Source organism: Psittacula echo (assembly GCF_963264785.1).
Source record: "Psittacula echo genome assembly, chromosome: 8".
NCBI lineage: Eukaryota > Metazoa > Chordata > Aves > Psittaciformes > Psittacidae > Psittacula > Psittacula echo.
Genome location: NC_137744.1, coordinates 715,803 through 741,191, shown reverse-complemented (window position 1 = coordinate 741,191; position 25,389 = coordinate 715,803).

Genomic DNA, 25,389 nt, shown 5'->3' with positions numbered 1-25,389 from the left:
CCGGCACTGCAGTGCTGGGAAGTCACCAACGGGGTCTGAGTGAATGGATCTGCACCCAGGAGATGCCTTGGATGGAGATGTCTCTTCTGCTTGCAGGTAGAGAGCTTGAAGAGCTGTGCCCTTGCTGCCTTCTGCTGATGGTGGGTGCTGCCTGCAGGGCGCCGGACGACCGATGCTGTCCATCCTCTTCTGGGCTCACCTCTGAATTGCTCAAGGGCTGAACCCCACCAATATTGTTGTGTAAACCCCCCAGACTGGGCTGTTCCTGTGCTGTCCTGCTCCTCCCCTGGCAGCGAGCACATCCCTGGCAGGGCTGGATGTGGCTGTTGTACTCCAGAGCTCCTGACCTCGCCTGGCTTCCTCCAGAAGCCATGTGGGCTGAGTGCTTGTGGCTGGGCTGATGGTTCTGGAAGGAGGAACCATCCCCACTGGACAGACACCTGGTCCCGGGAGTGCTGGTGTGTGCTGCAGTGCCAGCCCTGCCTCCCCAGGGCTTGGGCCCCTCACCTTGGCCTGCCGGGGTGCGGCTGTATGCTGTGCCTGGGACTTGCGAGGGTGGATAAGGGGCTGGGACCACAGGCATTCTACTCAGGTTGGTCCTTGGAAGGAGGGAGAAGGGCAGGATTTTGATGTCATGTGACTGGGGAGTCCAAGAGATGTGTCAAGGTGGCAGGAATGGAGCAACAAAGTTGTTTCAGAAAGCAAAACTCCCCGTGTGCGTGTGTTAGAACAGCAGCGTGCCTGGAGGGGAGATGCAGGGATGTTCCCCAGCCCAGCTCCTCTGCCTTCCAGCCTTGGGTTCTGGCCATATCTGGGACATCCTCTCCTCGTCCAAGCAACTGCCACCCGTGTTGTACCTGTGCTGATGTGAGCTTGTTGCTCCCTCCTGCACTCCTGTGGGTGACGGGAGGTGATGGGAGGCTTGGTCTGGTTTGGTTTGGCCAGGGCAGCACTGGTCCAGCCCTCTCCTGTTGCCTCCCTTCGCCATGCTGCTTCTGCAAAGCCTTTCTGGGCTTTGCTTGCGAGGAAGGTGTTATTTGTTCTTACAGTGGAAATTACTGGAAAAAACCGGACACTCCCCCAGGAGGGCTGAACCTCGCAAAGCGCCTTGGGCTGATCGTGGGGCTCGGGTGTTCACACCCATCGTTCATTCCAATGGCTCAGCTCCAGGTCCAGCACCTCACGGAGCCAGCCCCCAGCCCCACTGCGGGGTGCAGGCATTTTGGGTGCCTTGGTCCAGCTACTGGATGGTCACATCTCTCCCAGGACAGCTGGTGGCCTGGTGACATCTTGCTCCAAGGAAGGCACTGTCAGCAAATGGAGAGTGGCACAGGGTGATGTTTCTGTTGCTTGTGTCTGCTGCTTCTGCAGCAAAAGGCTTTCCTGGCCTGAGGAGCAGCGGGTTTCCCTCTCTTTGGAGCAAACAGGTATGCAGGCACGTGGTTACAGAAAATACTTCACTGAACCTTTCTGAGTTGCCTGTGAATCATTTTGGAGATGTTTTGGTGTTTTAAGGTTTGCTGCTCCTAATAAAAGTGTGTGTGTTATCCCCATTGATACTGTCTTCAAGGGTGGGAAATGACCCCTCAGGGGTACGCAAAGACTGCGGCAGTGCAGGCATGTGCTCCCCGCTGCTGGGCTTTGGTGGGCAGACCTCAGGAATGCTGTATTTCCGCTGATACCCAGCTCTCCCGCATCCCCATCCCCTCCCTCGCCAAGCAGCCCAGCTTCTCCTGTGGCAGTTGCAGCTCAGGGGCTGAGTTGGCTTTAAAACCTACCCACAACCTTGCTCCGAAGGAGATCACTTCAGGTGTAGTCAGGCATTGGAACAGGCTGTCCAGGGCAGTGCTGGAGTCGCCCTTCCTGGAATGTTCACATGCTGTGTAGACGAGGCCCTCAGTGCCATGGGTCAGTGGTGGCCTTGGCAGTGCTGGGGAACGTTTGGACTTGATGATCTGAAAGGTCTTTTCCAACCCGGTTGACTCTACGACTGCCTAGAGCAGCCCTGGTGTGCCCAGTGCTCATTGACACAATGGTGCCAACATCACAAAGCCTCGCTGGTCACTGTGGAGATGCCCGTCACCAGCTGGAACTCGGTGGAAACAGCCACAGGCGTGGGCATCTCCATGGCAACAGCCTTGGCTTTGTGATGTAGGGGGGGCTCCTCATGCCCAGAGGCCATTGTGACGGGGGGGGGGGGGGGGTGACACCGTGTTGACCGTGGGGTACATAAGGAGCGAGAGCCCTGGAGTACCTCAGTCCAGAGAAGCAGCCTCCCTCAGGAGGCAGCAATCCCCTGGAAGCCCACGGCAGTTCAGCGTCCCAGGACGTGGAAGATGCCCGTGGGGAAAGAGGCGAACGCCCGTTCCCGGCCCGCTGAGGGCAGGCCAGGCGAGCAGAGGAGGCGCCAGGTGAGGGCCGGGGCAGGAGGGAGAGGCCGGTGGTGGGACGGGGCCGCTCGGAGCTGCCTCGGTGACAGGGACGGACTTGCCCGCACCGCACGGGCCGCTGTGCCAAGGCAGCCGCCTCCATCCCACACCTCTTCCTCCTCCTCCTGCCCGCAGGTGGCCCACAGGCAGCCCGAGGAAGCGCCGCAGGGCAGCCCGAGCCAGGCGTTGTCGCACCATGGGATCACGCTGCCACGGGTGCCCTACCCAGAGAGGTTTCGGCCTGTCGCCATGCAGCAGGCACAGGTAGGGAGCCCCAGGGAGACAGGGCCAAACGTCTTCCCGACCCCGCAGAGATGCTGACGGGCGGGCGGGGGGTGCAGGAGGGAGCAAGCTGAGCCCCCCGTGCCCTGCCCCGCAGGCTGCTCGGGCATGCCGGGGGTGCTCTGGGCAGTGGCCGTGGGCTGCGGGTGGCCAGCCCTCTCCCCAGCCGGCTCTGGGAGCAGGTGGCAGCTGCCTGTGGGGCTGAGTCCTGCCCTGGGGCTGGCAGGGGAGCCCAACTGCCTGAGCTCAGCCAGCTGGGGCGCGGGCGCAAGGGACACCATCACACAGCCTCTCTGCTCGGCTTCTTTTGCAGATGGGCAGCCTGGGGCACCGAGTGGTGCTGCCCAGCACCAGCGGGTTGAGACAGGAGCAGACACTCCATCTGTCACCATTGGTGACAGTGGCACCCCGGCTTCCACCTCACTCAGGGAGAGCAGTCGGCAGCTACTGCAGGCTGCCACCTGGAACACCAGCAGCCTCTGTGGCTTCTGGCAATGTGAGCAACTTGGCTGTTGGCAGCGCAAGAAGCAACCAACGACAGCTTCTCGAAACTGCTGCCCAGCTGCACCCTGTCCCCCATTACGGGTGCAGAGATGCACGGCCAGAGATCTGTCAGCCTGCTCTAGGCAGGTCCAAAGCCTCTGCTCCCACAACTAAGAACTCAGGCAGCACGAGCACAGTGCCGCACAGGTACAGCACTGGGAGCCAGGGACCCCACCAACAGCCAGTTGCACGGCAGGAGCCAGCACAAGGCAGGGCTGCAGGGGCACAAGCAAGAAGAGATACTATTCGTGCAGCCGACAGCAGCAAGGCCCCAGCCACTCAGCCCACACTGAGAAACACTGGGCGAGCAGCAGAGCACCTGCCAGCGGCACGCATCACTATGTGCATCAACAACAAGCTCCTCAGTGTGCACTACAGGCCTGTTGCACAGCGTTTGCCCTCTCTGCCCAGCAAGATCAGGCCTTTGGAGCAGACGAAGAGCAGCTGCCTGGTCAGAGCTCTTGAGAAAGAGAAGCACCAGGCACGTCTAATTCCCATGGCACCGGCACGGGCTTCTAATAATGTTGGCAAGAAGGAGGCAGCACCACAGAGACAGAGACATGCACCTGACCTGCGGAACGTCAACGTCAGGGATGTAGCTGTGCAGCACACAGCAACGTTAAAAAAGATGAAGCCACTGCTCCCGCCTGTGGCTGTGGTCCAAAGAACCACCAAGAAGCAGGTGGAACAGCAAGAGAGAAGCCAAAGATTGCATGTGGCGATGGCAGCGTTGTCACATGCAGCACTTAAGGACACTGAGTTGCCTGTGGTTGCGGAGCCTCAGGGAGAGCCCAGCTCAGCCCCTTTCGCCCCAGCAGCAGATGAGGCTGCAGAAGACATGGTGTCTCCCGTGTCTGGAGACCATCAACAGGAGGCCAGCAGAGCTGTTGTCTCCCCAGCACACCATGAGGAGGAAGTTCTGGCTTCAATGACAATGATCCCTGGGGCAGAGTCTGGGATACCTCACCTTGCGCCTGGAGCAGATGATGGAGAAGCAGCAGCTTCACCTTTGACTCAGGGCTCTCAGCCCCAGGTGAGTGACACCCATGTGGCCGGCACTGGGGATCCCAAGGCGCTGGAGGCAGCCCCAGATCCCAAAATGCATTTGCCAGGGACATTGCTGGTGCTCCCTGTGCCATCTCGCTGACATTCCCTCCCTCCCCTGCCTGTGCTCTTGCTCTCCCATCTGGCACCCCTCCTCTGGAGCAAAGGCACTGAAGGAGAGCAGCCCGGGAGCGACCTCCCCAGTCAGCAGCCACCAGCAGCAGCCCCAGAGCCCAGGTGACAGGCCAATGCACCACCCAGCCCTGGTGCTGGTCACAGGGCAGCAGGGGAGAAAGCAGCCCACGGCACAGCACCCACACAGCTACCTGCAGCCCTGGGAGAGACAGGGCTGGGGAGAGCTGTCAGCTCCTGATGTTCTGCTGTGTGTTTACAGGAGGAGCCAGCGGCCTTCCCTGAGGAGAAGGATGAGGAGGCGAAGGAGGAGTTGGAATGTGTTAGTGACAAAGAGCTACCCCAAGGGGAAGCCGTCACCATGTACAACATCTGCGTCAGTCCTTTGGTGCCAGAGCTCTTCCAGGACCCCCGAGCGGACATCCAGGTGGGATCCAGCATCCGCAGCAATGTGGGCACAGATGCGACATCAGAGGCAGCTGGAGACCTGCAGAGCGTGCCTCCTGTCCTGGCCGGTGCCACGGACACCGAGCTGGCAGCTCCTCCCCTGGCTGGAGCTGCTGAGGAAGAGCAGCGCCACGCACCTCTCGCTTCTGTGGAACAAGAGCAGAAGGAGGCACCGGCACCACCTTCCCCTGGCTTTGACGAGCAGGAGGCAGAAGCAGAGGCCCGGAGAAAGTCATTGGCTCTGCTCAGCCCCACTGCCTACGAGCTGTTTATGCAGGAAACAGCCAGGCGCTTTGTGATGGACGTTGTGCGCAAAGCTATGTCTGCCATGCAGGAAACAGATGAGCAGCCTCAGGAGCAGGAGCATGTGGCCCAAAGCCATGTGGATGTGTCAATGGCACCAGTGACACCAGTAACACTTGAGGACATGGAGACTCCTATGGCTGTAGAGCCTCAGGCAGAGGCCAGCTCAGCCCCTTTTGCCCCGGCAGCAGATGAGGCTGGAGAAGACATGGTGTCTCCCGTGTCTGGAGACCAAAAAGAAGCCAGAAGAGCCATTATATCTCTGGCAGGAGACAAGCAGGAAGAAGCAGCAGCCTTGACAGAGATCCCTGGGGCAGAGGGTGAGAAACCCCACCTTGCCGCAGGAACAGATGAACAGACAACATCTGTGGCACAAGAGCGGAAGGAGGCACTGGCATCAGCCTGCCCTGGCTTTGACGAGCAGGAGGCAGAAGCAGAGGCCCGGAGAAAGTCATTGGCTCTGCTCAGCCCCACTGCCTACGAGCTGTTTATGCAGGAAACAGCCAGGCGCTTTGTGATGGACGTTGTGAGCAAGGCTGTGTCTGCCATGCAGGAAACAGATGAGCAGCCAATTACATCCTCGACTCGAGTGGCACCCAGGCCAGGCTGGTGGCACCGTTTGCGCAACTTCAACAGTGCCAGGGCCTCCCCTACCTGGGAGAGGACTGAAAGCCAGCAGTGGAAAACCCCCACGAAAATGCAGAAGTGGCAGCCGCCAACACAACGTAACCTGCTACCCGTCTATCCCCACTCCACCAGCCATACTTGGGGAACCGCCAACCCAAACGCAGCATTGCATGACACCAGTGAGAAACACGTCCAAGAGCAACAGCTATCCCGCTTCAGAAGGGCGCTGAAGGCTCTGCGCAGGGCTTTCCGCTGCTCCTGCATCAGCCCGCAAGTGGAGAGATAGTGCCCCACTGCCAGCTGCAGGCGCGAGGGAGCTGCGCTGAGGACATCGTGCTGCAGCCTGCGCTCGCTGTGGACCCTTTCTCTGGACAATTAACCAGATCCCTTTCCCCGCAGTGCTCGCCTCTGCCTGCTCCATTTTTTCCCTCATGTCAGTAGTGGAGAAGCCTGCGGAGCGACCTCTTTCCTTGCAGCACTTCCCAGACGCTGAGCTTGCAGTCTTGCTGGCTCTTGGCAGCGCACGTTGGCCAAGTGGGAAAAGTGCATCCCGATGGGATGAAACAGTGTGTGATGCAGCGGATCCCACGTCAGCTGGCTTTTGAAGCCCTGTGCATGCTGCATCCCAGTGACTGGAATGACAGGGGTGTAGAAGGGATGGGAGGAATAAGGTGCGAGGCTTAGAGCTGCTAAGGCCAGAGATAAGGGACGAGAGATTGTGATTCTCCTGCTCCTCCTGCACGCGCAAGCACTGGAGCAATTCAGTGAGAAGCTGGCAGTGTTTCCAGAAGCAGAACTGTAAATGGGCAGCAGATGGGTGACCGCGCTCAATCCCCCCCGGCCCCATCCTACAGCTTCCGACCAACCAAGCGCAGGGGTCTTGCAGCTGCCGCGAGCCGTGGCCTTGTGTCCCCAGGGCTGCAGCAGAGGAAGGACAGGGAGGTGGGCCTGAAGCTGCAGCTGTACTTGTGCAGGAATGCACACACAGCTCTTGGTTTGTGTTTGGGGCTGGGAAACCACCTTGCACTCCTGGCCACCCTGTGTGGGGCTGGCACGCGGAGCTCCGCAGTGCAACTGGAGCAAGCGGAGAACAACTTCATCTTGCTGGAAACCAGCTCTAAAGACTGTGTCTGGGAAGCTGTAGCGTGAGCTCGCGCATGGCCTTCGCTTCCCTCCCTGCCCTCATGTGCCCGGCTATTTCCTCGCTCGGGCTCTGTGGCTGTGAAGGCAGAGACAGAATGCATTGACAGAAGGGCCCCGAAGTCGGAAAGGGAAGTCATGGGGAGGGGCCTAGAGCAGCTTCTCTTGACTGACTGCTGTGTCAGTCACTCCTGGAACTGGGCGAGAGAAGCTTCCAGAAGTGCAGGAACCGGGGCCAATAAACAAGGGCACGTGCGAGCCCCTGGGGCACTCTCTCCACACCAAACACCCCCATTGGCAGACTGGTGATCTCTCCGCTTCTCTGCCTCCCCACCCCCCCCCTTTCTCTCTCTCTCTCTCTTCCTCTCTTTTTTGAAAGCTGCTGAGTAACACAAGGCCCACCTCGATTTCTCATGAAGCCGCAGAGCTCAGGTGAAGTCTAACTGGGAGAGGGTGACCATTTACAGAATATCTGTTCCATTAAAGCTGGTGTTTATGGAGGGACCTCGGGTGTTATCTCAGCTGAATCCACACAGAGGGGCTTTTGAGGGAGATTCACATGAAGACATTAGGCAGAAGCGCTTCCCTGTGAGCGTGCTGAGGCGCTGGCACAGGGTGCCCAGGGAAGCTGTGGCTGCCCCATCCCTGGCAGTGTTCAAGGCCAGGTTGGACACAGGGGCTTGGAGCAAGCTGCTCTAGTGGAAGGTGTCCCTGCCTGTTGCCACGGGGTTGGAACTGGAGGAGCTTTAAGGTCCCTTCCAACCCTGGTCTCTTCCACAGGAAGGGACAAAACATTTACCAGTTCTGTGGGCAAGCTGTTGCAGTTCTTCTGCCTTTCAAAGCAGAATCTCCTACTGCTATCCACTGCCACTGGTTCTTGGCCTCACTAGCAGTTTTCCTCTTCCTTGGTGCGGGAGCAGGTTGTTCCTCTGTTGTGCTGCTTTTGGCCATACAGCCACCTTGTGACCAGGAGAGGTTTATTCTTTTCTGGCTTGGACAGTGGCTGGATGGCTGAGCCCCAAGAGCAGCGGTGAATTTTATCACATCTAGTTGGCGATTCATCACTACTGGTGTCCCCTAGGGCTTGGTATTGGGATCAGTGTTGCTTAATATCGTCATAAGAATCATAGAAACACAGAACCAGATCACTGATGATCTGGATGAGGGGATCAAGTGCACCCTCAGTAAGTTTGTGGAGGACACCAAGTTGGGCGGGAGTGTTGATCTGCTGTAGGGCAGGAAGCTCTGCAGAGGGATCTGGACAAGCTGCGTCAATGGGCTGTGGCCAGTGGTATGAGGTTCAACAAGGCAAAGTGCTGGGTCCTGACCTTGGTTGGGAGCATCCTGGCCTGTATCAGCACTGGTGTGGCCAGCAGAACCAGGGCAGTGATTGTCCCCCTGTACTGGGCACTGGCGTGGCCGCCCCTTGAATCCTGTGTTCAGACCTGGGCTCCAACTGCAGATGAGTCATTGAGGTGCTGCAGCGGGGCCACAGAAGGGCAATGGAGCTGGAGAAGGGCCTGGAGCACAGGTGTGATGAGGAACGGCTGAGGGACCAGGTCAGGTGGGGTTTAGTCTGGAGAATGGAAGGCTTAGGGGGACCTTATGGCCCTCTACAGCTGCCTGACAAGAGGCTGGAGCCAGGAGGTGCCTGGTCTCCTCTCCTAAGGAACAAGGTATAGGACAAGAAGAAATGGCCTCAAGCTGAGCCGAGGGAGGTCTAGACTGGAGTTTAGGAATCATTTATTCAGTTCAGGTGTAATCAGGCATTGGAACAGGCTGTCCAAGGCAGCAGTGGAATCACTGTCTCTGGAAGTGGGACACAGAGTGGTGCTGCCCTGCAGCAGCGTGACAATGCAGGAGCAGGTACTCCGTCTGTTGGCAGTTGGTACCCCGGCCGCCACCTCACTCAGAGAGAACTGTGAGCAGGTGCTGCAGGCCGCCTCCTGTACGGTGAGCCAGCGGCCCTGCCAGCAGCCTGCAGCTCAGCAGGAGCCAGCACAAAGCAGGGCTGCAGTGACAGGAACAATAACAGACACTATCCTGGTGGCCGACAGCCGCAAGGCCCCGGCCACTCAGCCGACACGTCATTCTCACACCCATGGCAGCAGCGGTGCTTCTCAGAGCAGGAACATGGGGCAAGCAGCAGAGCACCTGCCAGCAATGCCGGCAGCGACCATCAATTCCTGCCTCAACAGCAAGTTCCTTGGTGTGCACTGCAGGCCTCTTGCAGGCTGCCTCCTGTGACACCAGCAGCCTCTGCTGAGCACCTCTGCAGGGGGGAACCTTTGAGCTGCTCCCAGCTCATCACCCCTTTGCTCCGTCACCTGCTCTCCGTCAGTGCTGGCTTTTTAATTCCTGTTGTGCATTTTCTGCAGCGGGATGTGCTGGGGGAAGTGATGGTCCTGTCCCAGTTCCTGCTATTGCAAAAGTAGTCATCAGCTGGTGCTGTGGTTTTGGGGAGAGTGGAACCTTGCCTGGAGGGGAAGCATTCCACTTCCCAAAGAGGCCACACTCTGGTTTCCACTAACACTTTCCAGAGTGGCAGGAAGAAAGCTGCCTCCAGGGTGCAGCAGATGCAGAGCATGAGCAGACCCACTCTGAAAAATGCTCCTTATTGGGTGGGTTGCTTTGAACTCTCCAAAGGGCTCTGGAGGTTTCTGGGAAGTGAGTCTCGAAACCTTCTCGGGTTGTGCTCGCTCTCTGTGACCACCACAAACTCGGGCTGAGAGTAAGGACAAGGGTGTGATCCCCTAAGGATGGAAAACCACACCGTGGCTAGTTGAAAATCAGAGCTCTCAGTTGTCTCGTGCAGCCAGGTCGTAGGTAACTTCTCCTGGAGACAAGCTGGCCAAGGTAGCCCCTGGAATTTGGAGTGGAGCACAAGCCCAAACCTTCCCAGCACTGCCAGTGCCGGCACTGCAGTGCTGGGAAGTCACCAACGGGGTCTGAGTGAATGGATCTGCACCCAGGAGATGCCTTGGATGGAGATGTCTCTTCTGCTTGCAGGTAGAGAGCTTGAAGAGCTGTGCCCTTGCTGCCTTCTGCTGATGGTGGGTGCTGCCTGCAGGGCGCCGGACGACCGATGCTGTCCATCCTCTTCTGGGCTCACCTCTGAATTGCTCAAGGGCTGAACCCCACCAATATTGTTGTGTAAACCCCCCAGACTGGGCTGTTCCTGTGCTGTCCTGCTCCTCCCCTGGCAGCGAGCACATCCCTGGCAGGGCTGGATGTGGCTGTTGTACTCCAGAGCTCCTGACCTCGCCTGGCTTCCTCCAGAAGCCATGTGGGCTGAGTGCTTGTGGCTGGGCTGATGGTTCTGGAAGGAGGAACCATCCCCACTGGACAGACACCTGGTCCCGGGAGTGCTGGTGTGTGCTGCAGTGCCAGCCCTGCCTCCCCAGGGCTTGGGCCCCTCACCTTGGCCTGCCACGGTGCGGCTGTATGCTGTGCCTGGGACTTGCGAGGGTGGATAAGGGGCTGGGACCACAGGCATTCTACTCAGGTTGGTCCTTGGAAGGAGGGAGAAGGGCAGGATTTTGATGTCATGTGACTGGGGAGTCCAAGAGATGTGTCAAGGTGGCAGGAATGGAGCAACAAAGTTGTTTCAGAAAGCAAAACTCCCCGTGTGCGTGTGTTAGAACAGCGGCGTGCCTGGAGGGGAGATGCAGGGATGTTCCCCAGCCCAGCTCCTCTGCCTTCCAGCCTTGGGTTCTGGCCATATCTGGGACATCCTCTCCTCGTCCAAGCAACTGCCACCCGTGTTGTACCTGTGCTGATGTGAGCTTGTTGCTCCCTCCTGCACTCCTGTGGGTGACGGGAGGTGATGGGAGGCTTGGTCTGGTTTGGTTTGGCCAGGGCAGCACTGGTCCAGCCCTCTCCTGTTGCCTCCCTTCGCCATGCTGCTTCTGCAAAGCCTTTCTGGGCTTTGCTTGCGAGGAGGGTGTTATTTGTTCTTACAGTGGAAATTACTGGAGAAAACCGGACACTCCCCCAGGAGGGCTGAACCTCGCAAAGCGCCTTGGGCTGATCGTGGGGCTCGGGTGTTCACACCCATTGTTCTTTCCAATGGGTCAGCTCCAGGTCCAGCACCTCACGGAGCCAGCCCCCAGCCCCACTGCGGGGTGCAGGCATTTTGGGTGCCTTGGTCCAGCTACTGGATGGTCACATCTCTCCCAGGACAGCTGGTGGCCTGGTGACATCTTGCTCCAAGGAAGGCACTGTCAGCAAATGGAGAGTGGCACAGGGTGATGTTTCTGTTGCTTGTGTCTGCTGCTTCTGCAGCAAAAGGCTTTCCTGGCCTGAGGAGCAGCGGGTTTCCCTCTCTTTGGAGCAAACAGGTATGCAGGCACGTGGTTACAGAAAATACTTCACTGAACCTTTCTGAGTTGCCTGTGAATCATTTTGGAGATGTTTTGGTGTTTTAAGGTTTGCTGCTCCTAATAAAAGTGTGTGTGTTATCCCCATTGATACTGTCTTCAAGGGTGGGAAATGACCCCTCAGGGGTACGCAAAGACTGCGGCAGTGCAGGCATGTGCTCCCCGCTGCTGGGCTTTGGTGGGCAGACCTCAGGAATGCTGTATTTCCGCTGATACCCAGCTCTCCCGCATCCCCATCCCCTCCCTCGCCAAGCAGCCCAGCTTCTCCTGTGGCAGTTGCAGCTCAGGGGCTGAGTTGGCTTTAAAACCTACCCACAACCTTGCTCCGAAGGAGATCACTTCAGGTGTAGTCAGGCATTGGAACAGGCTGTCCAGGGCAGTGCTGGAGTCGCCCTTCCTGGAATGTTCACATGCTGTGTAGACGAGGCCCTCAGTGCCATGGGTCAGTGGTGGCCTTGGCAGTGCTGGGGAACGTTTGGACTTGATGATCTGAAAGGTCTTTTCCAACCCGGTTGACTCTACGACTGCCTGGAGCAGCCCTGGTGTGCCCAGTGCTCATTGACACAATGGTGCCAACATCACAAAGCCTCGCTGGTCACTGTGGAGATGCCCGTCACCAGCTGGAACTCGGTGGAAACAGCCACAGGCGTGGGCATCTCCATGGCAACAGCCTTGGCTTTGTGATGTAGGGGGGGCTCCTCATGCCCAGAGGCCATTGTGACGGGGGGGGGGGGGGTGACACCGTGTTGACCGTGGGGTACATAAGGAGCGAGAGCCCTGGAGTACCTCAGTCCAGAGAAGCAGCCTCCCTCAGGAGGCAGCAATCCCCTGGAAGCCCACGGCAGTTCAGCGTCCCAGGACGTGGAAGATGCCCGTGGGGAAAGAGGCGAACGCCCGTTCCCAGCCCGCTGAGGGCAGGCCAGGCGAGCAGAGGAGGCGCCAGGTGAGGGCCGGGGCAGGAGGGAGAGGCCGGTGGTGGGACGGGGCCGCTCGGAGCTGCCTCGGTGACAGGGACGGACTTGCCCGCACCGCACGGGCCGCTGTGCCAAGGCAGCCGCCTCCATCCCACACCTCTTCCTCCTCCTCCTGCCCGCAGGTGGCCCACAGGCAGCCCGAGGAAGCGCCGCAGGGCAGCCCGAGCCAGGCGTTGTCGCACCATGGGATCACGCTGCCACGGGTGCCCTACCCAGAGAGGTTTCGGCCTGTCGCCATGCAGCAGGCACAGGTAGGGAGCCCCAGGGAGACGGGGCCAAACGTCTTCCCGACCCCGCAGAGATGCTGACGGGCGGGCGGGGGGTGCAGGAGGGAGCAAGCTGAGCCCCCTGTGCCCTGCCCCGCAGGCTGCCCGGGCATGCCGGGGGTGCTCTGGGCAGTGGCCGTGGGCTGCGGGTGGCCAGCCCTCTCCCCAGCCGGCTCTGGGAGCAGGTGGCAGCCGCCTGTGGGGCTGAGTCCTGCCCTGGGGCTGGCAGGGGAGCCCAACTGCCTGAGCTCAGCCAGCTGGGACGCGGGCGCAAGGGACACCATCACACAGCCTCTCTGCTCGGCTTCTTTTGCAGATGGGCAGCCTGGGGCACCGAGTGGTGCTGCCCAGCACCAGCGGGTTGAGACAGGAGCAGACACTCCATCTGTCACCATTGGTGACAGTGGCACCCCGGCTTCCACCTCACTCAGGGAGAGCAGTCGGCAGCTGCTGCAGGCTGCCACCTGGAACACCAGCAGCCTCTGTGGCTTCTGGCAATGTGAGCAACTCGGCTGTTGGCAGCGCAAACAGCAACCAACGACAGCTTCTCGAAACTGCTGCCCAGCTGCACCGTGTCCCCCGTTACGGAAGCAGAGATGCATGGCCAGAGACCTGTCAGCCTGCTCTAGGCAGGTCCAAAGCCTCTGCTCCCACAGCTAAGAACTCAGGCAGCACGAGCACAGTGCCGCACAGGTACAGCACTGGGAGCCAGGGACCCCACCAGCAGCCAGTTGCACGGCAGGAGCCAGCACAAGGCAGGGCTGCAGGGACACAAGCAAGAAGAGACACTATTCGTGCAGCCGACAGCAGCAAGGCCCCAGCCACTCAGCCCACACTGAGAAACACTGGGCGAGCAGCAGAGCACCTGCCAGCGGCACGCATCACTATGTGCATCAACAACAAGCTCCTCAGTGTGCACTACAGGCCTGTTGCACAGCGTTTGCCCTCTCTGCCCAGCAAGATCAGGCCTTTGGAGCAGACGAAGAGCAGCTGCCTGGTCAGAGCTCTTGAGAAAGAGAAGCACCAGGCACGTCTAATTCCCATGGCACCGGCACGGGCTTCTAATAATGTTGGCAAGAAGGAGGCAGCACCACAGAGACAGAGACATGCACCTGACCTGCGGAACGTCAACGTCAGGGATGTAGCTGTGCAGCACACAGCAACGTTAAAAAAGATGAAGCCACTGCTCCCGCCTGTGGCTGTGGTCCAAAGAACCACCAAGAAGCAGGTGGAACAGCAAGAGAGAAGCCAAAGATTGCATGTGGCGATGGCAGCGTTGTCACATGCAGCACTTAAGGACACTGAGTTGCCTGTGGTTGCGGAGCCTCAGGGAGAGCCCAGCTCAGCCCCTTTCGCCCCAGCAGCAGATGAGGCTGCAGAAGACATGGTGTCTCCCGTGTCTGGAGACCATCAACAGGAGGCCAGCAGAGCCGTTGTCTCCCCAGCACACCATGAGGAGGAAGTTCTGGCTTCAATGACAATGATCCCTGGGGCAGAGTCTGGGATACCTCACCTTGCGCCTGGAGCAGATGATGGAGAAGCAGCAGCTTCACCTTTGACTCAGGGCTCTCAGCCCCAGGTGAGTGACACCCATGTGGCCGGCACTGGGGATCCCAAGGTGCTGGAGGCAGCCCCAGATCCCAAAATGCATGTGCCAGGGACATTGCTGGTGCTCCCTGTGCCATCCCGCTGACATTCCCTCCCTCCCCTGCCTGTGCTCTTGCTCTCCCATCTGGCACCCCTCCTCTGGAGCAAAGGCACTGAAGGAGGGCAGCCCCAGATCCCAAAATGCATGTGCCAGGGACATTGCTGGTGCTCCCTGTGCCATCCCGCTGACATTCCCTCCCTCCCCTGCCTGTGCTCTTGCTCTCCCATCTGGCACCCCTCCTCTGGAGCAAAGGCACTGAAGGAGAGCAGCCCGGGAGCGACCTCCCCAGTCAGCAGCCACCAGCAGCAGCCCCAGAGCCCAGGTGACGGGCCAATGCACCACCCAGCCCTGGTGCTGGTCACAGGGCAGCAGGGGAGAAAGCAGCCCACGGCACAGCACACACACAGCTACCTGCAGCCCTGGGAGGGACAGGGCTGGGGAGAGCTGTCAGCTCCTGATGTTCTGCTGTGTGTTTACAGGAGGAGCCAGCGGCCTTCCCTGAGGAGAAGGATGAGGAGGCAAAGGAGGAGTTGGAATGTGTTAGTGACAAAAAGCTACCCCAAGGGGAAGCCGTCACCATGTACAACATCTGCGTCAGTCCTTTGGTGCCAGAGCTCTTCCAGGACCCCCGAGCGGACATCCAGGTGGGATCCAGCATCCGCAGCAATGTGGGCACAGATGCGACATCAGAGGCAGCTGGAGACCTGCAGAGCGTGCCTCCTGTCCTGGCCGGTGCCACGGACACCGAGCTGGCAGCTCCTCCCCTGGCTGGAGCTGCTGAGGAAGAGCAGCGCCACGCACCTCTCGCTTCTGTGGCACAAGAGCAGAAGGAGGCACCGGCACCACCTTCCCCTGGCTTTGACGAGCAGGAGGCAGAAGCAGAGGCCCGGAGAAAGTCATTGGCTCTGCTCAGCCCCACTGCCTACGAGCTGTTTATGCAGGAAACAGCCAGGCGCTTTGTGATGGACGTTGTGCGCAAAGCTATGTCTGCCATGCAGGAAACAGATGAGCAGCCTCAGGAGCAGGAGGATGTGGCCCAAAGCCATGTGGATGTGTCAATGGCACCAGTGACACCAGTAACACTTGAGGACATGGAGACTCCTATGGCTGTAGAGCCTCAGGCAGAGGCCAGCTCAGCCCCTTTTGCCCCGGCAGCAGATGAGGCTGGAGAAGACATGGTGTCTCCCGTGTCTGGAGACCAAAAAGAAGCCAGAAGAGCCATTATATCTCTGGCAGGAGACAAGCAGGAAGAAGCAGCAGCCTTGACAGAGATCCCTGGGGCAGAGGGTGAGAAACCCCACCTTGCCGCAGGAACAGATGAACAGACAACATCTGTGGCACAAGAGCAGAAGGAGGCACCGGCACCACCTTCCCCTGGCTTTGACGAGCAGGAGGCAGAAGCAGAGGCCCGGAGAAAGTCATTGGCTCTGCTCAGCCCCACTGCCTACGAGCTGTTTATGCAGGAAACAGCCAGGCGCTTTGTGATGGACGTTGTGAGCAAGGCTGTGTCTGCCATGCAGGAAAAAGATGAGCAGCCAATTACATCCTCGACTCGAGTGGCACCCCGGCCAGGCTGGTGGCACCGTTTGCGCAACTTCAACAGTGCCAGGGCCTCCCCTACCTGGGAGAGGACTGAAAGCCAGCAGTGGAAAACGCCCACGGAAATGCAGAAGTGGCAGCCGCAAACACAACATAACCTGCTACCCGTCTATCCCCACTCCACCAGCCATACTTGGGGAACCGCCAACCCAAACGCAGCATTGCATGACACCAGTGAGAAACACGTCCAAGAGCAACAGCTATCCCGCTTCAGAAGGGCGCTGAAGGCTCTGCGCAGGGCTTTCCGCTGCTCCTGCATCAGCCCGCAAGTGGAGAGATAGTGCCCCACTGCCAGCTGCAGGCGCGAGGGAGCTGCGCTGAGGACATCGTGCTGCAGCCTGCGCTCGCTGTGGACCCTTTCTCTGGACAATTAACCAGATCCCTTTCCCCGCAGTGCTCGCCTCTGCCTGCTCCATTTTTTCCCTCATGTCAGTAGTGGAGAAGCCTGCGGAGCGACCTCTTTCCTTGCAGCACTTCCCAGACGCTGAGCTTGCAGTCTTGCTGGCTCTTGGCAGCGCACGTTGGCCAAGTGGGAAAAGTGCATCCCGATGGGATGAAACAGTGTGTGATGCAGCGGATCCCACGTCAGCTGGCTTTTGAAGCCCTGTGCATGCTGCATCCCAGTGACTGGAATGACAGGGGTGTAGAAGGGATGGGAGGAATAAGGTGCGAGGCTTAGAGCTGCTAAGGCCAGAGATAAGGGACGAGAGATTGTGATTCTCCTGCTCCTCCTGCACGCGCAAGCACTGGAGCAATTCAGTGAGAAGCTGGCAGTGTTTCCAGAAGCAGAACTGTAAATGGGCAGCAGATGGGTGACCGCGCTCAATCCCCCCCGGCCCCATCCTACAGCTTCCGACCAACCAAGCGCAGGGGTCTTGCAGCTGCCGCGAGCCGTGGCCTTGTGTCCCCAGGGCTGCAGCAGAGGAAGGACAGGGAGGTGGGCCTGAAGCTGCAGCTGTACTTGTGCAGGAATGCACACACAGCTCTTGGTTTGTGTTTGGGGCTGGGAAACCACCTTGCACTCCTGGCCACCCTGTGTGGGGCTGGCACGCGGAGCTCCGCAGCGCAACTGGAGCAAGCGGAGAACAACTTCATCTTGCTGGAAACCAGCTCTAAAGACTGTGTCTGGGAAGCTGTAGCGTGAGCTCGCGCATGGCCTTCGCTTCCCTCCCTGCCCTCATGTGCCCGGCTATTTCCTCGCTCGGGCTCTGTGGCTGTGAAGGCAGAGACAGAAGGCATCGACAGAAGGGCCCCGAAGTCGGAAAGGGAAGTCATGGGGAGGGGCCTAGAGCAGCTTCTCTTGACTGACTGCTGTGTCAGTCACTCCTGGAACTGGGCGAGAGGAGCTTCCAGAAGTGCAGGAACCGGGGCCAATAAACAAGGGCACGTGCGAGCCCCTGGGGCACTCTCTCCACACCAAACACCCCCATTGGCAGACTGGTGATCTCTCCGCTTCTCTGCCTCCCCACCACCCCCCTTTCTCTCTCTCTCTCTCTTCCTCTCTTTTTTGAAAGCTGCTGAGTAACACAAGGCCCACCTCGATTTCTCATGAAGCCGCAGAGCTCAGGTGGAGTCTAACTGGGAGAGGGTGACCATTTACAGAATATCTGTTCCATTAAAGCTGGTGTTTATGGAGGGACCTCGGGTGTTATCTCAGCTGAATCCACACAGAGGGGCTTTTGAGGGAGATTCACATGAAGACATTAGGCAGAAGCGCTTCCCTGTGAGCGTGCTGAGGCGCTGGCACAGGGTGCCCAGGGAAGCTGTGGCTGCCCCATCCCTGGCAGTGTTCAAGGCCAGGTTGGACACAGGGGCTTGGAGCAAGCTGCTCTAGTGGAAGGTGTCCCTGCCTGTTGCCACGGGGTTGGAACTGGAGGAGCTTTAAGGTCCCTTCCAACCCTGGTCTCTTCCACAGGAAGGGACAAAACATTTACCAGTTCTGTGGGCAAGCTGTTGCAGTTCTTCTGCCTTTCAAAGCAGAATCTCCTACTGCTATCCACTGCCACTGGTTCTTGGCCTCACTAGCAGTTTTCCTCTTCCTTGGTGCGGGAGCAGGTTGTTCCTCTGTTGTGCTGCTTTTGGCCATACAGCCACCTTGTGACCAGGAGAGGTTTATTCTTTTCTGGCTTGGACAGTGGCTGGATGGCTGAGCCCCAAGAGCAGCGGTGAATTTTATCACATCTAGTTGGCGATTCATCACTACTGGTGTCCCCTAGGGCTTGGTATTGGGATCAGTGTTGCTTAATATCGTCATAAGAATCATAGAAACACAGAACCAGATCACTGATGATCTGGATGAGGGGATCAAGTGCACCCTCAGTAAGTTTGTGGAGGACACCAAGTTGGGCGGGAGTGTTGATCTGCTGTAGGGCAGGAAGCTCTGCAGAGGGATCTGGACAAGCTGCGTCAATGGGCTGTGGCCAGTGGTATGAGGTTCAACAAGGCAAAGTGCTGGGTCCTGACCTTGGTTGGGAGCATCCTGGCCTGTATCAGCGCTGGTGTGGCCAGCAGAACCAGGGCAGTGATTGTCCCCCTGTACCGGGCACTGGCGTGGCCGCCCCTTGAATCCTGTGTTCAGACCTGGGCTCCAACTGCAGATGAGTCATTGAGGTGCTGCAGCGGGGCCACAGAAGGGCAATGGAGCTGGAGAAGGGCCTGGAGCACAGGTGTGATGAGGAACGGCTGAGGGACCAGGTCAGGTGGGGTTTAGCCTGGAGAATGGAAGGCTTAGGGGGACCTTATGGCCCTCTACAGCTGCCTGACAAGAGGCTGGAGCCAGGAGGTGCCTGGTCTCCTCTCCTAAGGAACAAGGTATAGGACAAGAAGAAATGGCCTCAAGCTGAGCCGAGGGAGGTCTAGACTGGAGTTTAGGAATCATTTATTCAGTTCAGGTGTAATCAGGCATTGGAACAGGCTGTCCAAGGCAGCAGTGGAATCACTGTCTCTGGAAGTGGGACACAGAGTGGTGCTGCCCCGCAGCAGCGTGACAATGCAGGAGCAGGTACTCCGTCTGTTGGCAGTTGGTACCCCGGCCGCCACCTCACTCAGAGAGAACTGTGAGCAGGTGCTGCAGGCCGCCTCCTGTGACGGTGAGCCAGCGGCCCTGCCAGCAGCCTGCAGCTCAGCAGGAGCCAGCACAAAGCAGGGCTGCAGTGACAGGAACAATAACAGACACTATCCTGGTGGCCGACAGCCGCAAGGCCCCGGCCACTCAGCCGACACGTCATTCTCACACCCATGGCAGCAGCGGTGCTTCTCAGAGCAGGAACATGGGGCAAGCAGCAGAGCACCTGCCAGCAATGCCGGCAGCGACCATCAATTCCTGCCTCAACAGCAAGTTCCTTGGTGTGCACTGCAGGCCTCTTGCAGGCTGCCTCCTGTGACACCAGCAGCCTCTGCTGAGCACCTCTGCAGGGGGGAACCTTTGAGCTGCTCCCAGCTCATCACCCCTTTGCTCCGTCACCTGCTCTCTGTCAGTGCTGGCTTTTTAATTCCTGTTGTGCATTTTCTGCAGCGGGATGTGCTGGGGGAAGTGATGGTCCTGTCCCAGTTCCTGCTATTGCAAAAGTAGTCATCAGCTGGTGCTGTGGTTTTGGGGAGAGTGGAACCTTGCCTGGAGGGGAAGCATTCCACTTCCCAAAGAGGCCACACTCTGGTTTCCACTAACACTTTGCAGAGTGGCAGGAAGAAAGCTGCCTCCAGGGTGCAGCAGATGCAGAGCATGAGCAGACCCACTCTGAAAAATGCTCCTTATTGGGTGGGTTGCTTTGAACTCTCCAAAGGGCTCTGGAGGTTTCTGGGAAGTGAGTCTCGAAACCTTCTCGGGTTGTGCTCGCTCTCTGTGACCACCACAAACTCGGGCTGAGAGTAAGGACAAGGGTGTGATCCCCTAAGGATGGAAAACCACACCGTGGCTAGTTGAAAATCAGAGCTCTCAGTTGTCTCGTGCAGCCAGGTCGTAGGTAACTTCTCCTGGAGACAAGCTGGCCAAGGTAGCCCCTGGAATTTGGAGTGGAGCACAAGCCCAAACCTTCCCAGCACTGCCAGTGCCGGCACTGCAGTGCTGGGAAGTCACCAACGGGGTCTGAGTGAATGGATCTGCACCCAGGAGATGCCTTGGATGGAGATGTCTCTTCTGCTTGCAGGTAGAGAGCTTGAAGAGCTGTGCCCTTGCTGCCTTCCGCTGATGGTGGGTGCTGCCTGCAGGGCGCCGGACGACCGATGCTGTCCATCCTCTTCTGGGCTCACCTCTGAATTGCTCACAGGCCGAACCCCACCAATATTGTTGTGTAAACCCCCCAGACTGGGCTGTTCCTGTGCTGTCCTGCTCCTCCCCTGGCACCGAGCACATCCCTGGCAGGGCTGGATGTGGCTGTTGTGCTCCAGAGCTCCTGACCTCGCCTGGCTTCCTCCAGAAGCCATGTGGGCTGAGTGCTTGTGGCTGGGCTGATGGTTCTGGAAGGAGGAACCATCCCCACTGGACAGACACCTGGTCCCGGGAGTGCTGGTGTGTGCTGCAGTGCCAGCCCTGCCTCCCCAGGGCTTGGGCCCCTCACCTTGGCCTGCCGGGGTGCGGCTGTATGCTGTGCCTGGGACTTGCGAGGGTGGATAAGGGGCTGGGACCACAGGCATTCTACTCAGGTTGGTCCTTGGAAGGAGGGAGAAGGGCAGGATTTTGATGTCATGTGACTGGGGAGTCCAAGAGATGTGTCAAGGTGGCAGGAATGGAGCAACAAAGTTGTTTCAGAAAGCAAAACTCCCCGTGTGCGTGTGTTAGAACAGTGGCGTGCCTGGAGGGGAGATGCAGGGATGTTCCCCAGCCCAGCTCCTCTGCCTTCCAGCCTTGGGTTCTGGCCATATCTGGGACATCCTCTCCTCGTCCAAGCAACTGCCACCCGTGTTGTACCTGTGCTGATGTGAGCTTGTTGCTCCCTCCTGCACTCCTGTGGGTGACGGGAGGTGATGGGAGGCTTGGTCTGGTTTGGTTTGGCCAGGGCAGCACTGGTCCAGCCCTCTCCTGTTGCCTCCCTTCGCCATGCTGCTTCTGCAAAGCCTTTCTGGGCTTTGCTTGCGAGGAGGGTGTTATTTGTTCTTACAGTGGAAATTACTGGAGAAAACCGGACGCTCCCCCAGGAGGGCTGAACCTCGCAAAGCGCCTTGGGCTGATCGTGGGGCTCGGGTGTTCACACCCATCGTTCTTTCCAATGGGTCAGCTCCAGGTCCAGCACCTCACGGAGCCAGCCCCCAGCCCCACTGCGGGGTGCAGGCATTTTGGGTGCCTTGGTCCAGCTACTGGATGGTCACATCTCTCCCAGGACAGCTGGTGGCCTGGTGACATCTTGCTCCAAGGAAGGCACTGTCAGCAAATGGAGAGTGGCACAGGGTGATGTTTCTGTTGCTTGTGTCTGCTGCTTCTGCAGCAAAAGGCTTTCCTGGCCTGAGGAGCAGCGGGTTTCCCTCTCTTTGGAGCAAACAGGTATGCAGGCACGTGGTTACAGAAAATACTTCACTGAACCTTTCTGAGTTGCCTGTGAATCATTTTGGAGATGTTTTGGTGTTTTAAGGTTTGCTGCTCCTAATAAAAGTGTGTGTGTTATCCCCGTTGATACTGTCTTCAAGGGTGGGAAATGACCCCTCAGGGGTACGCAAAGACTGCGGCAGTGCAGGCATGTGCTCCCCGCTGCTGGGCTTTGGTGGGCAGACCTCAGGAATGCTGTATTTCCGCTGATACCCAGCTCTCCCGCATCCCCATCCCCTCCCTCGCCAAGCAGCCCAGCTTCTCCTGTGGCAGTTGCAGCTCAGGGGCTGAGTTGGCTTTAAAACCTACCCACAACCTTGCTCCGAAGGAGATCACTTCAGGTGTAGTCAGGCATTGGAACAGGCTGTCCAGGGCAGTGCTGGAGTCGCCCTTCCTGGAATGTTCACATGCTGTGTAGACGAGGCCCTCAGTGCCATGGGTCAGTGGTGGCCTTGGCAGTGCTGGGGAACGTTTGGACTTGATGATCTGAAAGGTCTTTTCCAACCCGGTTGACTCTACGACTGCCTGGAGCAGCCCTGGTGTGCCCAGTGCTCATTGACACAATGGTGCCAACATCACAAAGCCTCGCTGGTCACTGTGGAGATGCCCGTCACCGGCTGGAACTCGGTGGAAACAGCCACAGGCGTGGGCATCTCCATGGCAACAGCCTTGGCTTTGTGATGTAGGGGGGGCTCCTCATGCCCAGAGGCCATTGTGACGGGGGGGGGGGGGGGGGTGTGACACCGTGTTGACCGTGGGGTACATAAGGAGCGAGAGCCCTGGAGTACCTCAGTCCAGAGAAGCAGCCTCCCTCAGGAGGCAGCAATCCCCTGGAATCCCACGGCAGTTCAGCGTCCCAGGACGTGGAAGATGCCCGTGGGGAAAGAGGCGAACGCCCGTTCCCGGCCCGCTGAGGGCAGGCCAGGCGAGCAGAGGAGGCGCCAGGTGAGGGCCGGGGCAGGAGGGAGAGGCCGGTGGTGGGACGGGGCCGCTCGGAGCTGCCTCGGTGACAGGGACGGACTTGCCCGCACCGCACGGGCCGCTGTGCCAAGGCAGCCGCCTCCATCCCACACCTCTTCCTCCTCCTCCTGCCCGCAGGTGGCCCACAGGCAGCCCGAGGAAGCGCCGCAGGGCAACCCGAGCCAGGCGTTGTCGCACCATGGGATCACGCTGCCACGGGTGCCCTACCCAGAGAGGTTTCGGCCTGTCGCCTTGCAGCAGGCACAGGTAGGGAGCCCCAGGGAGACGGGGCCAAACGTCTTCCCGACCCCGCAGAGATGCTGACGGGCGGGCGGGGGGTGCAGGAGGGAGCAAGCTGAGCCCCCCGTGCCCTGCCCCGCAGGCTGCTCGGGCATGCCGGGGGTGCTCTGGGCAGTGGCCGTGGGCTGCGGGTGGCCAGCCCTCTCCCCAGCTGGCTCTGGGAGCAGGTGGCAGCCGCCTGTGGGCCTGAGTCCTGCCCTGGGCCTGGCAGGGGAGCCCAACTGCCTGAGCTCAGCCAGCTGGGGCGCGGGCGCAAGGGACACCATCACACAGCCTCTCTGCTCGGCTTCTTTTGCAGATGGGCATCCTGGGGCACCGAGTGGTGCTGCCCAGCACCAGCGGGTTGAGACAGGAGCAGACACTCCATCTGTCACCATTGGTGACAGTGGCACCCCGGCTTCCACCTCACTCAGGGAGAGCAGTCAGCAGCTACTGCAGGCTGCCACCTGGAACACCAGCAGCCTCTGTGGCTTCTGGCAATGTGAGCAACTCGGCTGTTGGCAGCGCAAGAAGCAACCAACGACAGCTTCTCGAAACTGCTGCCCAGCTGCACCCTGTCCCCCATTACGGGTGCAGAGATGCACGGCCAGAGATCTGTCAGCCTGCTCTAGGCAGGTCCAAAGCCTCTGCTCCCACAACTAAGAACTCAGGCAGCACGAGCACAGTGCTGCACAGGTACAGCACTGGGAGCCAGGGACCCCACCAGCAGCCAGTTGCACGGCAGGAGCCAGCACAAGGCAGGGCTGCAGGGGCACAAGCAAGAAGAGACACTATTCGTGCAGCCGACAGCAGCAAGGCCCCAGCCACTCAGCCCACACTGAGAAACACTGGGCGAGCAGCAGAGCACCTGCCAGCGGCACGCATCACTATGCGCATCAACAACAAGCTCCTCACTGTGCACTACAGGCCTGTTGCACAGCGTTTGCCCTCTCTGCCCAGCAAGATCAGGCCTTTGGAGCAGACGAAGAGCAGCTGCCTGGTCAGAGCTCTTGAGAAAGAGAAGCACCAGGCACGTCTAATTCCCATGGCACCGGCACGGGCTTCTAATAATGTTGGCAAGAAGGAGGCAGCACCACAGAGACAGAGACATGCACCTGACCTGCGGAACGTCAACGTCAGGGATGTAGCTGTGCAGCACACAGCAACGTTAAAAAAGATGAAGCCACTGCTCCCGCCTGTGGCTGTGGTCCAAAGAACCACCAAGAAGCAGGTGGAACAGCAAGAGAGAAGCCAAAGATTGCATGTGGCGATGGCAGCGTTGTCACATGCAGCACTTAAGGACACTGAGTTGCCTGTGGTTGCGGAGCCTCAGGGAGAGCCCAGCTCAGCCCCTTTCGCCCCAGCAGCAGATGAGGCTGCAGAAGACATGGTGTCTCCCGTGTCTGGAGACCATCAACAGGAGGCCAGCAGAGCCGTTGTCTCCCCAGCACACCATGAGGAGGAAGTTCTGGCTTCAATGACAATGATCCCTGGGGCAGAGTCTGGGATACCTCACCTTGCGCCTGGAGCAGATGATGGAGAAGCAGCAGCTTCACCTTTGACTCAGGGCTCTCAGCCCCAGGTGAGTGACACCCATGTGGCCGGCACTGGGGATCCCAAGGTGCTGGAGGCAGCCCCAGATCCCAAAATGCATGTGCCAGGGACATTGCTGGTGCTCCCTGTGCCATCCCGCTGACATTCCCTCCCTCCCCTGCCTGTGCTCTTGCTCTCCCATCTGGCACCCCTCCTCTGGAGCAAAGGCACTGAAGGAGAGCAGCCCGGGAGTGACCTCCCCAGTCAGCAGCCACCAGCAGCAGCCCCAGAGCCCAGGTGACGGGCCAATGCACCACCCAGCCCTGGTGCTGGTCACAGGGCAGCAGGGGAGAAAGCAGCCCACGGCACAGCACCCACACAGCTACCTGCAGCCCTGGGAGAGACAGGGCTGGGGAGAGCTGTCAGCTCCTGATGTTCTGCTGTGTGTTTACAGGAGGAGCCAGCGGCCTTCCCTGAGGAGAAGGATGAGGAGGCGAAGGAGGAGTTGGAATGTGTTAGTGACAAAGAGCTACCCCAAGGGGAAGCCGTCACCATGTACAACATCTGCGTCAGTCCTTTGGTGCCAGAGCTCTTCCAGGACCCCCGAGCGGACATCCAGGTGGGATCCAGCATCCACAGCAATGTGGGCACAGATGCGACATCAGAGGCAGCTGGAGACCTGCAGAGCGTGTCTCCTGTCCTGGCCGGTGCCACGGACACCGAGCTGGCAGCTCCTCCCCTGGCTGGAGCTGCTGAGGAAGAGCAGCGCCACGCACCTCTCGCTTCTGTGGAACAAGAGCAGAAGGAGGCACCGGCACCACCTTCCCCTGGCTTTGACGAGCAGGAGGCAGAAGCAGAGGCCCGGAGAAAGTCATTGGCTCTGCTCAGCCCCACTGCCTACGAGCTGTTTATGCAGGAAACAGCCAGGCGCTTTGTGATGGACGTTGTGCGCAAAGCTATGTCTGCCATGCAGGAAACAGATGAGCAGCCTCAGGAGCAGGAGGATGTGGCCCAAAGCCATGTGGATGTGTCAATGGCACCAGTGACACCAGTAACACTTGAGGACATGGAGACTCCTATGGCTGTAGAGCCTCAGGCAGAGGCCAGCTCAGCCCCTTTTGCCCCGGCAGCAGATGAGGCTGGAGAAGACATGGTGTCTCCCGTGTCTGGAGACCAAAAAGAAGCCAGAAGAGCCATTATATCTCTGGCAGGAGACAAGCAGGAAGAAGCAGCAGCCTTGACAGAGATCCCTGGGGCAGAGGGTGAGAAACCCCACCTTGCCGCAG